Here is an 11,813-nt window from a genome sequence, read left to right on the forward strand (position 1 = left end):
CTCTGTGATCCACAGTATGCCCTTGTGCTGAAGAAGCCAATCTGCGATTTTTTGGAGGAGGAAGCCACAAGTAGACATTCAACACCACCAAACACTCAGTGCAGTTTTCACAGCAAGGAGCCAATGCTCTTCTATTTAAACACAAGCAGCCTGTTTATGTTGTGTCTTCACTCATGCACACACACTTATCAGCTTCCACCCACTGGACAAGGCTGCGGGTGTCAGCAGAGGTGACTTTAGAGCATCCCTGCTGTCACTGACAATAAAACTCCCTGGATTTTAGTTGGCATGAGATAAATGCTCAAGTCAACTGTGCCAAGAGAGATTATGACTGTGTTCATTAAACCACCTTCTCCTGCAGGAGAGTGGCAGGCGAGCAGAAGGATCACGGCGCAGATGACACACAGGTTGCAAGAAGGGGAAACTGATCTTCTTGGGCAGATACACTTTTGGACTGTCAGTAAGAATGAGGTGTTGCTGAGAGCTGAAGACCCAAAGTTTCTGCAAAACTACACAACTGGTATTTGAAGAAACGTTCGCCTCCAAACAGATGATAATGTTTTGATCCCTGTTAGGTCCAAAACAACATTGACATCCTGGCCAATGGGGGATGGACCCCAAGAGCACTGATTCACTGCCAGCCCCTCCTCCCAAGAGTAGAGACAATTAGAAATGGCCAGACAACAGTAAATTGAGAGCTTCACCTTTTGGCTCAGCTCCTTCTCCACCAGGATGGACCAATACAGAGTCTGCATTGCTGCTGACGCTACAACCAGTCCACTTGTCAATCCCTCACTCCATCCTTCACCCACTCCTGAACAAGGCCCAGGAAAACTTGAACTCCTTCACTTATGGCAGAACCTCATGCCCAACCCAGAGTAAGCACCTGTTTCCAGCTGAGAACCATGGTCTCATATTTGGAGGTACTGATCCTCATCCTGGCCACTTCACATTCAGCAGCGGACTGCTACACCGAGAACTGGAGATCACAATCTGATGAAGCCAACAGAACCGAATTATCTGCAAAAAAGCAGAGACCCAATCCTGAAGCTACCAAGCCAGATCTCCTAAACATCCTGGTCGCACCTAGAAATTCTGTCCATAAAGAATATTAACTGAATCAGTGACAAAGAACCGCCCTGGCGGAGTCCAACCCTCACTGGAAACGAATACGACTTACAGCCGGCAATGCAGATCTGGCACTAAACATACAGGCACCAAACGACCCATATTATGGGATTTGGTACCCCACACTCCCGGAGCACCTCCCACAGGACTTCCCACATGAAATGGTCAAATGCCTTCTCAAGGTCGACAAAACACATGTAAAACTGTCTGGGTGACGTCCCACACACCCGCAAGGGCCATGCTAAGGGTATCGAACTGGTCAACTGTTCCATGACCAGAACGAAAACTACACTGCAGCTCCTGAATCTGAGATTCAGCTGCCCAACAGACCCTTCTCTCCACCAACCCTGAGAAGACCTTTCCAGGGAGGTTCTGTGTTGATGGAAAAACAAACACTGTCTGAATACAAGTGTGAATAAAAAACACTATAGAATTCTTCGATAAAAAAAATGAAACATATTGCCAGAATCAACGTGAACAAATTGCCTTTAATTCTATAAAGGGACAATGCTATTTTAAAAGAGGCACTACTAGTAGTGCTAGTAGGGTAGGAGTGGCAGTCCTAGTAGTGCTAGTAGTAGCAGCAGTAGTAGTAGTAGTAGTGCTTGTAGTGCCTCTTTTAAAAGAAGCATTACTTTCCCACAGTCGTGACCCTAAAGGAAGATACCAAAAGGAAAAGGTCCTTTATAGCAATGTCAGACAATTATGTCATATGGCCTATTGATATGATGGCAGAACTGTCAGAAAAACACAGGAACACAATGTTTCCTCACAAAAGCTAAACTATATCGTTTGTTAGCTTAGCACAACAAGTGGCAGCCTCGAGTAAGTTTTATAATTAATCCTGATCAAAATCTCAGATCACAGCTGTGAGATTTTGACAAGAAATTAAAAACATACGTTTTTTTTTAAATGCCAGAACTACTCTCCTGACACCACGCTCGGAAAACAGTCACTAAACAGGATTTTTAATCAGTATAAGTCAATCAAACACCACACTTCTTAAAAATGGCAGATCCATACTGAGGAGTAAAACTGTTTTTACCATAAAGTTTGCAAACCCCAAGAAACACAAAGCTGTGATTCCTGTTCAAATGTAGCTCTTGTTTATCCTGCAATTACAGTAATTACTTAATAATGTGTAAAAAGTAGAATGTTTTTGGCTTTCTGGTTGCATCTACATGGAAAAGAGACCTTTTAATTCATTCAAGTGTTTCTCTCTTCTACTTTGTCACTGACGGCAGTGTTTCCTCTGTCTGTCACAGGGTGGCACCGCACATGCACACACATGCATGCACGATGTCTGAATCACAGCAACTCTTTCACATCTCTTCAGCAAAATTAGAAGAATCTAAAAAACCAAAAAAATCTTATTGTTTTTTCACTCCATTTCATTGAATCAATAAATTCCAGATTATCATGAGAAAGAATGTGTGTGTGTATGTGTGTGTGTGTGCTTGTGTTTCAGTAAGATCACTAGATCCTATACGAAACATGTATTGAAAACAAATAATAAAATTAGAAGCAAAATGTAAAACTTGGTTTAATCTTACTCGCTATCACACGCACAACATACACATACACACACAGAGACAGACAGACAGACAGACAGACAGACAGACAGACAGACAGACAGACAGACAGACAGACAGACAGACAGACACACACACACACACACACACACACACACACACACACACACACACACACACGCGCGCGCGCACACACTTTAATCTGCTGAGCGTCTCTGTGTCAGACGTAGTGTGGTTACAGGACTGGCCATGTTTTGAATCTGATCCTCACTGATCTCATGATTCGTAGCCACCGGTCATCTAACAGGCTGCAGATGATTTTCTTTTTCTGTGCACAGATTAAAGGTTTTATGTAATCGGGCAGATGTGTCATCAGCTGGAAGCTGAGGGTTCCCTCAGCTTCAGTTTAGGATCTGTATACATTACCTCCAAAGTCAAATATAAACCTTGTTTTTACATCAGTTCAAGCTAATTTTGAATAGCATATGATTTGGTGACGTGCAGCTGAAAAGAAATGTGAATCTGCTGGTAAATAATAGAATCAAATTCAAAATAATCTTAAAAACTAAAATAACCAAGGCCTGTTCCAAAAAATTAAGATTGTGGGAAATGGACAAGGAAAATCATTATTATAAGCAACAATCAAAATTGATAATAATAACAAACCATAAAATAACCCTAACCCTAACTAAAAGTGGACTAATGATCATTAATCAATAATGATATTTTTATAACTCTGAATGATGTCACCTTGAGGTGTTCGATATCCTAATAATCTTATTATTTAAAGATAAGGTAAGATGAGATAAACATTATTGATCCCCAAAGGGGAAATTCCTTCCTCACAGCAGCTTAACAGTTATGTCAGAAAAAAATGGAAATAAATATGAATATGAATATAAATATAAATATAAATGCAGAGGACAGAAGAATGTGAGACAAAAAAAAAATCCATGAAAAAATATACAGCAGATAAATAGGCAGCAGATAACAACAACAACATCTGGGATAACGATGGGCAACATCAAGGAACAGAGAGGGTGAAAAAATACCCGACTAGAACTAAAAAACAATATAAATAGAGCGACAAAAATAAATAGCTATGAATAAAACAAATAAAGAAAAATAGGCAGGATGTGTGGGTAGGGACAAATAAGGATAAGAGAAACAGCAGAGGTAATGTATAATGTATGATGTGAATGGATGAGGTAGTGAATGGGGTAGGGTAGTGAGATTACTGGAATTGTGGAAGCAGCACAGGTGCACTCAGACCGCTTCGAGTTGTGTGCTGTCCAGACTACTGTTGCACAGTCTGATGGCCGTGGGCACAGTGGAGGGTCTGTAGCGTTCGCGTTCAGCACCGGGGTGAGATGAACCGTTGGCTGAAGGAGCCGCACATCAGCCGCAGCTCGTCGTGCAGGGCATGGGAAAGACTTTCTAGGATAGCTCCCGGTTTGTCCTTCACCTTTCGCACTGCCACCGATTGAAGATGGTCCAGGTTCAGTCCCACCACCGAGCGGGCTTTCCTCACTAGCTTATTGAGCCTATCAACCTCACCAGTCCTGGCACCGCCCCAGCAACCCACTATACCGAAGAAGAATGCGCTGGCTACCATAGACCGGTTGAAGGTCTTGAGGAGCCGGCTACAGACGCCAAACAACCTCGGTCTCCTCAGAAAGAACATCCTGCTCTGACCCTTCCTGTAGAGTGCGTCAGAGTTGTGTGACCAGGCCAGTATGTTGTTTATGTGGACCCCGAGGTACTTGAAGGAGTCCACAATCTCCAGCCGTCTATCATTACTTTCAAGGTGAGCCTGTGAGACGATGTCCGGGTGCGAACAGAGCTCGTATGAATCAGACAACAAAGCCGAGCAAGGAAGAGGAGGGCGTGTCGCCTGATGCCTGGGCCAAAAATAACCACTGGGGGTCGATAGCGGGAAGACGAAACAGACTGCAGCCATGGAGGACAAGCAGGGTGTGAGGGTCCCAGGGGTCACCCCTCCAATACACACACACAAACACACATGGTCAGGATGAATAATGAATAGGAGGATGTTAATCTTTCCTCTAACCTCCATAATTCTGTATCAGGTTTGAATCAGGAGGGAAGGGGGAGGTCCGAGACGTGTTTCATTGATTGCCACACCGGGAGTTACAACACTAAAGTTCAATTTTCTAATCACATGGGGAGAATGAACTAACTATTTCTTTGAACTTTCATTGTGTTTTAAAAGAGAAACACCGAAAAAAGAAAAAAAAAAATCAAATCATTATTCTGTTTAAAGAGCAATATAATGTATGATTTTTATTCCATGTTTTTTATGTAATTTCTGACAAATTGTGGAATTTCAAGATTCTGCCTGGAAAGTTAGGAAATGAGCGACAATTTAAGTTTGTAAACCGCTGAACTTTCAAACAATCAAATTCAGCCAGAAAGTCAAATAAAGTAAGCCAAGAGTTTGCTAAATAAATTTACCTGGGAACTCAGGGGCTGAAACAAAGTGTTTTTTTGTTTTGTTTTTTTTAACAGGACCAGCCTGAATCCAGCTCAAATTTTAGTAACTTGGACTGGAACTAAATGTGTCACGGTAGCGTTCCTGCAAAATGTTGCTCCAAAACAAGCTAAACTTTATATTACATTACTTCATTTCCCATTATTCTGCACTGCATCATATCACACAGCCAGTTTCCACCGGGACGGAAGTGACTCCAGCTCTCCCTTCCCGGACAGATCCCTGACATCGTCACACCGAGTCATGTGACATGATCACAACTTCCTCCCTGAAGGTTACATTAATGATGTCACATTTCCAAATATCTCATCCAGATTAATATTTTTTTGTGTTTTTTTTTAATATTATTTAAAACAACTTATTTAGATTGATTTCTTTACCTGAGGGTTTCAGCCAGTTGGGGTTGTTTATCATTTATAATGAAGACAGTTTAAGAAAAAAATATCTTTCGGCATAGCTTAGGTTTGATTCTTGCTAAAATCAAGGCAGTGTGTTGTTGATAATTGAAACGTTTTTCTTTGGCTAATTCTAATGTTTGAAGTTGCCAATTTTCAATGTGGTATTTGATCATATGTCAGTTCTTGTGATTTCTTATTACTTTCTCATTGACTTTTCCAGGATATTGTCTTGCAGATGCCACTGTTATGCTACATGTTGACACAACTGCTGATCAACACTGTAGACTTGGTGAATTTCAAGCTTTCCCCCGCAGACAGACAGATATTGAGGACCCTGAATTAACACAAAATCTTAATGCAGCCATGGATGCTGTATCCTCTCCACTGTGGGTGGGGCTGAATCATTGGCGTGAGCTTGGAAATCCATTTTATTTTCCACTGATAAAACTCTGCCTGCCTCCCAAGCTTGATCTCTGTCTCTCTGTGTCTCTGTCCCTCTATACATGAATATAGATATATTTATATATAGTTATCTAAATATATATATATATATATATATATATATATATAAAAGAGAATTTTCATTTTTTGGCTGGATTGGGTTTGAGTAATGCCGCATTAAAAATCTGCTTTTGCTGGTTTAAAAATCTAATCTGGACTTAATGAATTCTGTAACTCTATCAAATTACTTTTCCATTTTCAACTTCCACTTTTGGTTTCAGTCGTGTGAAAAGGAAAAGCAAGAGGTGCCCCGCCCTGGAAGTCTGAGCAGATCATATCCATCACTGCAGAAAGTGAGGAAGACGAGAAGAAGAGGACGACGATGACAAGACAAGAAAGAGTGAGAGCTAGAGAGAGAGAGAGAGAGAAGAAAAAAAGGGGAGGATGCATGGATGCAGGGACATGAGGAGGGCACAAGACAAAGAGGATATAAAGAGACGATATTAGGTGCGGACAAATGAGAGGACGTCTAGGTTTGAAAGATGAACAGTAAAGGAAGGAGAGTGGTGGAAATGGACAGACAGAATAAAAACATAATTTGAATGATATTTAAGAATATTTGGAAAAATAGTTATTTTCTTAAGAGGCTCATTTTCTGTATCAATTCTGTGATACATTCAGAATTTTAATATCAATTAATCTTTGGATTTTAAAGCTATTATTTATGCAACTCGAAATGGTGTTTTTTCCATTTTTTGAAGTCATCATGAAATAAAGAACACATTTCCAGAAGCTAATTTTAGTTTTCACAAAATTTGTCCCTTTTTTATTGTAAACCTCTTATCGTTTGTGTTCAGTATTTTTGATATTCATTTTACTATGGAATTTAAGTTTAAGATAACTGTTGATCTGCTAGATTTTTTGGGTGATTTTCCACTTTTTTGTTCATTCTTTTCAGTAAAGATTAAAAATGGATTTGTATCTTAGTGTAGGACAATCAAAGCTTAAGTTCATGAATGGCTCTTTATCACGATACAGTTCCAGCACAACTCAACTAGGTTATTTTAGTCTTTCAATAGGGGATGTTACCTGGTTCTTTTTTAGCACCTGCTCCAGGTGAGGTTCCATCTGACAAGCCAGTATTAAAACATGACGTCAACAGACTACCAGCCACTGATTGCCAAATAACGCCATCACTGTGAGCTGCAACTGACACAAGAATGAAACCATCTAAAAAAAAATCCTGCAAGATCACAACTTGTTAGCTGCTGTGTATCACAACCTGTAGTCTTCTCCAGCTCTTCTCTTGCTTTTTGTGACATAAAAGCTAAAGACAGAGCAACAAGTACACCACCGCCTCCATGTCCTCCATTGTCTATGTGTTTAATGTGGCCTATAAAATCACAATAGTTTTGCTTAGTCATGCTATGCTGGCCCCACCCACATGAAGAAGTACTATGAAGTAAAAGGAAAAACCACACAAGTCAAGTCGAGCGGTGCTGGACCTGTGTAGTGGAAAAGGGATTCAACACCATTGCGAACTTTACAATCGTCTAAGAAATATAGGCTTATATTTTGAAATGCTAAAAGAGATGAAAATACTGCCCATGCTACATCGGACAGTGATGGAGGTTTAACATGATGCAATCTCCTCTGTGTGTATGTGTGTTTGTACCCAAAACCTTCACTTTGTGTTATTTGTTCTAGTTTAACTCGGTGTGTGTGGTTAGGTCCCTCCCTCCTCACACACACACACACACACACACACACACACACACACACACTATGTTCATGTGTGTCTGGTCAGAATGACGGAAACAAACAGCAACAATCATTGCCTTCATGACAGAAGCTCTGTTACAGATTCCTCCTCATTTCCAAGATGAACATCGACAATTTAAAAAGATATAAAAGCAATTGTATCAGTCAATAGCAGGTACTGACAATTTCACAGAAAATTGCACACACAGAGGTCACACACTAAAAAACAAAAAATTGAGGTATAAATTCTGAAATAAATTTGCCAATAAATCAGCAGTCACATTTAGTGTTATAAAAAAAGACTTGAGTAATTAATTGAAGAAACATAAATAAACAGCATTTAGTAAAACAAGCTGAGGATGTTTCTCCTAATAAACAGTGTCAAAGGTAAAATTAGTGTGAGGTTAACTGAGCAGGTGAGAAACAGTCAGTTTGCAAAACTTAAATTAGCTCTCCAAAATAAGTGTTTCTATTCTTAAGAGTTATAATTTACATTGTAATTGAGCTCTAGATGTTCACAATCATCATCACAATCATGACATTCTGATCAGATCAATGAGCTTGTTTTTATATCCCTGCTTGCAGTTTTGGAACTCAAGACAACAAGCTTCATGCTTTTACAGGAAAAGAAGACTCTTAAGTGGCTACCTGTCCTTTCAAAGCACATTCGGATATTCATCTCCTCTGTTCACCCTTGTTGTTTAACTGCAACGTAATCTGAGCTCTTGTAGCAGGATATCCACAAGCCTCACAAGTTGCTATATTAATGATCTCAGTCCCTAGGAATGCAGTTATTATATACAGAGATCATAGTTTTCTGAGACGATAGGTCACCTTCCAAATGGTCACTGACCACTCCACGACTGTCCTCTGCACAACACAGAATCATGTGGGCCAAATGAAGATTTAGCTAATGCAGCTTAGCCACGAAGGCAAATGTTAGCCAATCTACAATGTAGCTCACTTAACTTTTCAATGCAGACAAAAATTAGCCACCCAGATTTTTAGATGCCTTTGCTTTGCCACATGGAAACGCCATAGCCACTATTATGTTAGCAAACTTAGCTTAGCTTGAAGGAACTTTGTTAACTCTGATGTCAACTAACCTAGCTTGGCCACTTGGGTAAAACTATGAAACGCATCTATCATTCTAGCTCTGTGTAATTTTGGCACTAAGGAATACTAAAATCCTACAGAACCAGCTGAAGTGTTTGGATTGATGAGAATCTGAAGAATCTAGTTCGATCATCTGAATTGTGGTGTTTGCACTTCCAGACATTTTACATTGAACGGGTTGTGATGGATTGAACAAGCTTGTGACCAGCACACTCCTCCAAAGAACCAAGATAAAAAAACTATCAGACTGATCACTCATCTGCAGCATCATAAAATGACAGAAATGTTAAATACTGGAACGGGAAGTCTGGGTCTCCCTGCTTACGGACGCTGGCCCCGCAACCTGACAGACAAGCAACAGAAGATAGATGGATTAATGGAATTATAGCCAGAAGCTCCATCTAATGCTAAACTCCACATGGTGTGTGATATAATTTGATCAAATCTCAACAAACTCTCAAAATACGACAGGTGTTGCTTTTGTTGCTGAGTGATGTTAAAAAGCGCCTCCTCATCCATTCCTCCTCTCTCCGTTCACCCTCCTCCCCATCCCTTAAGTCTGAAGGGAAAAAGGGGATGCTCTGGAAGAAACCATCAGGTTGTTACGTTGAAGTTTCATCACAAAAACTTTCAGTCAGATAACAGTGAAAAGCATGAGCTGCAGCATCTAGCAGAGCAAAAATGCATAAAATTACTCTTTGTTTCCCTGGTACTCTGAGAAGGTGAAATCCCACCAACAATAAGGTTTACCCTTAATTACAATTTATTTAATCACATTCTGACTGACTCAATAAACAACAATAAGGTATTAAAACACATTCAAACTACTGCTTCAACTTGTTAGAACAAATTAATGTTTACGTCACACTCTGAGGTTTTACTGACTTAACTGACTGACTGTATTTTTATGGGCTTGCCAAAGAGACAAGGAGTTTATTTAGGAGAGGACACCACATCATGTTAGGGTTTAAACATAGTGCTGCACTGCTCTTTGTTAAGGAGTGGTATTCAACAATGTCATTTTCTGATTTCCTTTTACGAAATGACAATCACCCTGAAAGGTTCTTTTTCAGCTTCCTGAAAAATGGGACTTTGGTCCCACAGATGTTCACACCTGCTTGAAATTCAACTTTTTCATAAATATTCTCATGTTTGTAACCAGAAAAGGTTAAATCAACAACAACATGGAAAAAAAAACTTTGTTTCACTCCACTACAGAAGATTGTATACTCTGTTGCAGAGGATTCTGCCCTATTTTTTTTTTTTAAAAGATACACTGAAACAGATAATGTGAACGTGGCAACATTCTTTCACATTGCTCATTTCTTGTTTCTTATTCTCTGGCTTTATCCGCAAAAGTGCAATACATAGCCAAGTTCTGACTAACCGTCTGGAGATGTGCTTTGTTTGTATTTCATTTTTGCTTAATTCATGGAAACAGAACAAACAAATAAAATGTCCTCTTCTCGCCTTAAGGATCAGGATCCGGGTCAAACTGGATTGATAATTGTTAAGTGGTTCAGGATAAAATTGGTCATTGGATAGTAGAAGATGAGCTCATCAGGAGCCAAGAGGTTTGATTGGAGGAAAGTCTAGTCTTGAAAAAGTTCTACAAAATCATAAAGTTCTAGAATATTGAGTTAAGACTTGCAGTGACCCTGAATGGATGAATGGATAGATTGATTGGCTTTTGGCAGGTTAGCATTTTGAAAGTTGATAGATGGTAAAGGCACTGGTAAAAGAGAGCCGCATCATTAATGTAAAATAATAACTTCACTGAATGCATGACATATAATATAGTCTAACAAGAAATGAGGGTGAGGCTCCCAGACTGGTGACGTATTTGTTTTTTTCTGTCATTTTAAGGGAAGCGATTGGTGACTTCATGGGTTTCGATCAATATGTAGAGGTGATTTCACCACACCAAAGTGAAAGCACCTTCCTGGTGCTGCAAATCCAAAGGTAACATGAAGTCACCACATCAACCCACTAAGACACAGCAGTTTCATTGTAACACAAGACTTTTAGCTCAGGATTGTCGCCTTAATGTTTGCGATCTAAAAAAACGCTTCATAAAAGATCCCAGAGGCAATGTATCCTCCCATTACTGAGATAAAAATAAGAAAAGACAAGGGAGCCTCTGGTGTCAAACATTCAGCCACAGAAACAGGAATAAAAACACTCCCACGTCACTTCCCCACACTTTCGGCTCCACGCCAGATGTGAAGCCCCTTATCGCTAGCTCCCTCTCCAACTGTTATCTCAACACACGATAAAAATCCCCAACAAAAACCTGCTCCGGCTGTTTCCCCCACGCCCTCCCAAGGGTCCGAAAGCAGGAAGGTGTTGGCCTCTCTGTATGCAGCAGGCACTGCCTTCCTTCTGCAGAGCAGGCCTCCATAACAAAAGGGGAAGAGAGGAGGGGGGTGAGGGGAAGCAGCGGGTGGGGTTGGGGGATATACCTTCCTCTGCCTCTCGCTCACTCACTCTCGCTATATCTTTTCTGATAATCGTTTTAGAAGCATGAAGCCTGACCCACATGATACACCAGAACACACTCGGAAGCACCTACCACATCTCTCCTCTTCCTCCTCTTCTTCTACGTTCTGCTTCTCCTCCTGGATGCTGGAGGATGCAGAGGGAGGTGGTGACAGAGAGGGAGGTGCCTCGGACCGTCCCACTGCAGAGAGAGAGAGGGAGTGGGAGGGAGAGAGGCTGCTAACAGCGACGTAGCTAATGCTAAACTAGCCTCCACCTCAGTCTGGGACAGAGGGACGCAAGGACCGAGGGATGATGATGCGGCAGCTTTCACAGGAAACACAGAGGGGGGGGGGGGGCGAGAGAGAGAGAGAGAGAGAGAGAGAGAAAAAGGGATGCCCTGTTACCTTGGAAACTGAGATGATGTGATGATGAAGGCGGAGCCCT

The 11,813-nt window shown here is 40.8% G+C and overlaps 1 protein-coding gene across 2 annotated transcripts in view; it reads right to left on the reverse strand.

Annotated features, from left to right (window-relative positions):
- Positions 1-11,609, reverse strand: part of akap6 (A kinase (PRKA) anchor protein 6) — a 154,968-nt gene extending 143,359 nt beyond the window's left edge. For both annotated transcript variants that reach the window (XM_086151937.1, XM_086151928.1), the window contains exon 1: positions 11,461-11,609. The gene's annotated coding sequence lies outside the window, so the exon portion shown is untranslated. The remainder of the gene's footprint in view (positions 1-11,460) is intronic.
- Positions 11,610-11,813: the final 204 nt, after the last annotated feature.

The sequence above is a fragment of the Fistularia commersonii genome, chromosome 1, assembly GCF_037954325.1.
Source record: "Fistularia commersonii isolate RoL2024-O1a breed Wild chromosome 1, RoL_Fcom_v1.0, whole genome shotgun sequence".
Lineage (NCBI taxonomy): Eukaryota > Metazoa > Chordata > Actinopteri > Syngnathiformes > Fistulariidae > Fistularia > Fistularia commersonii.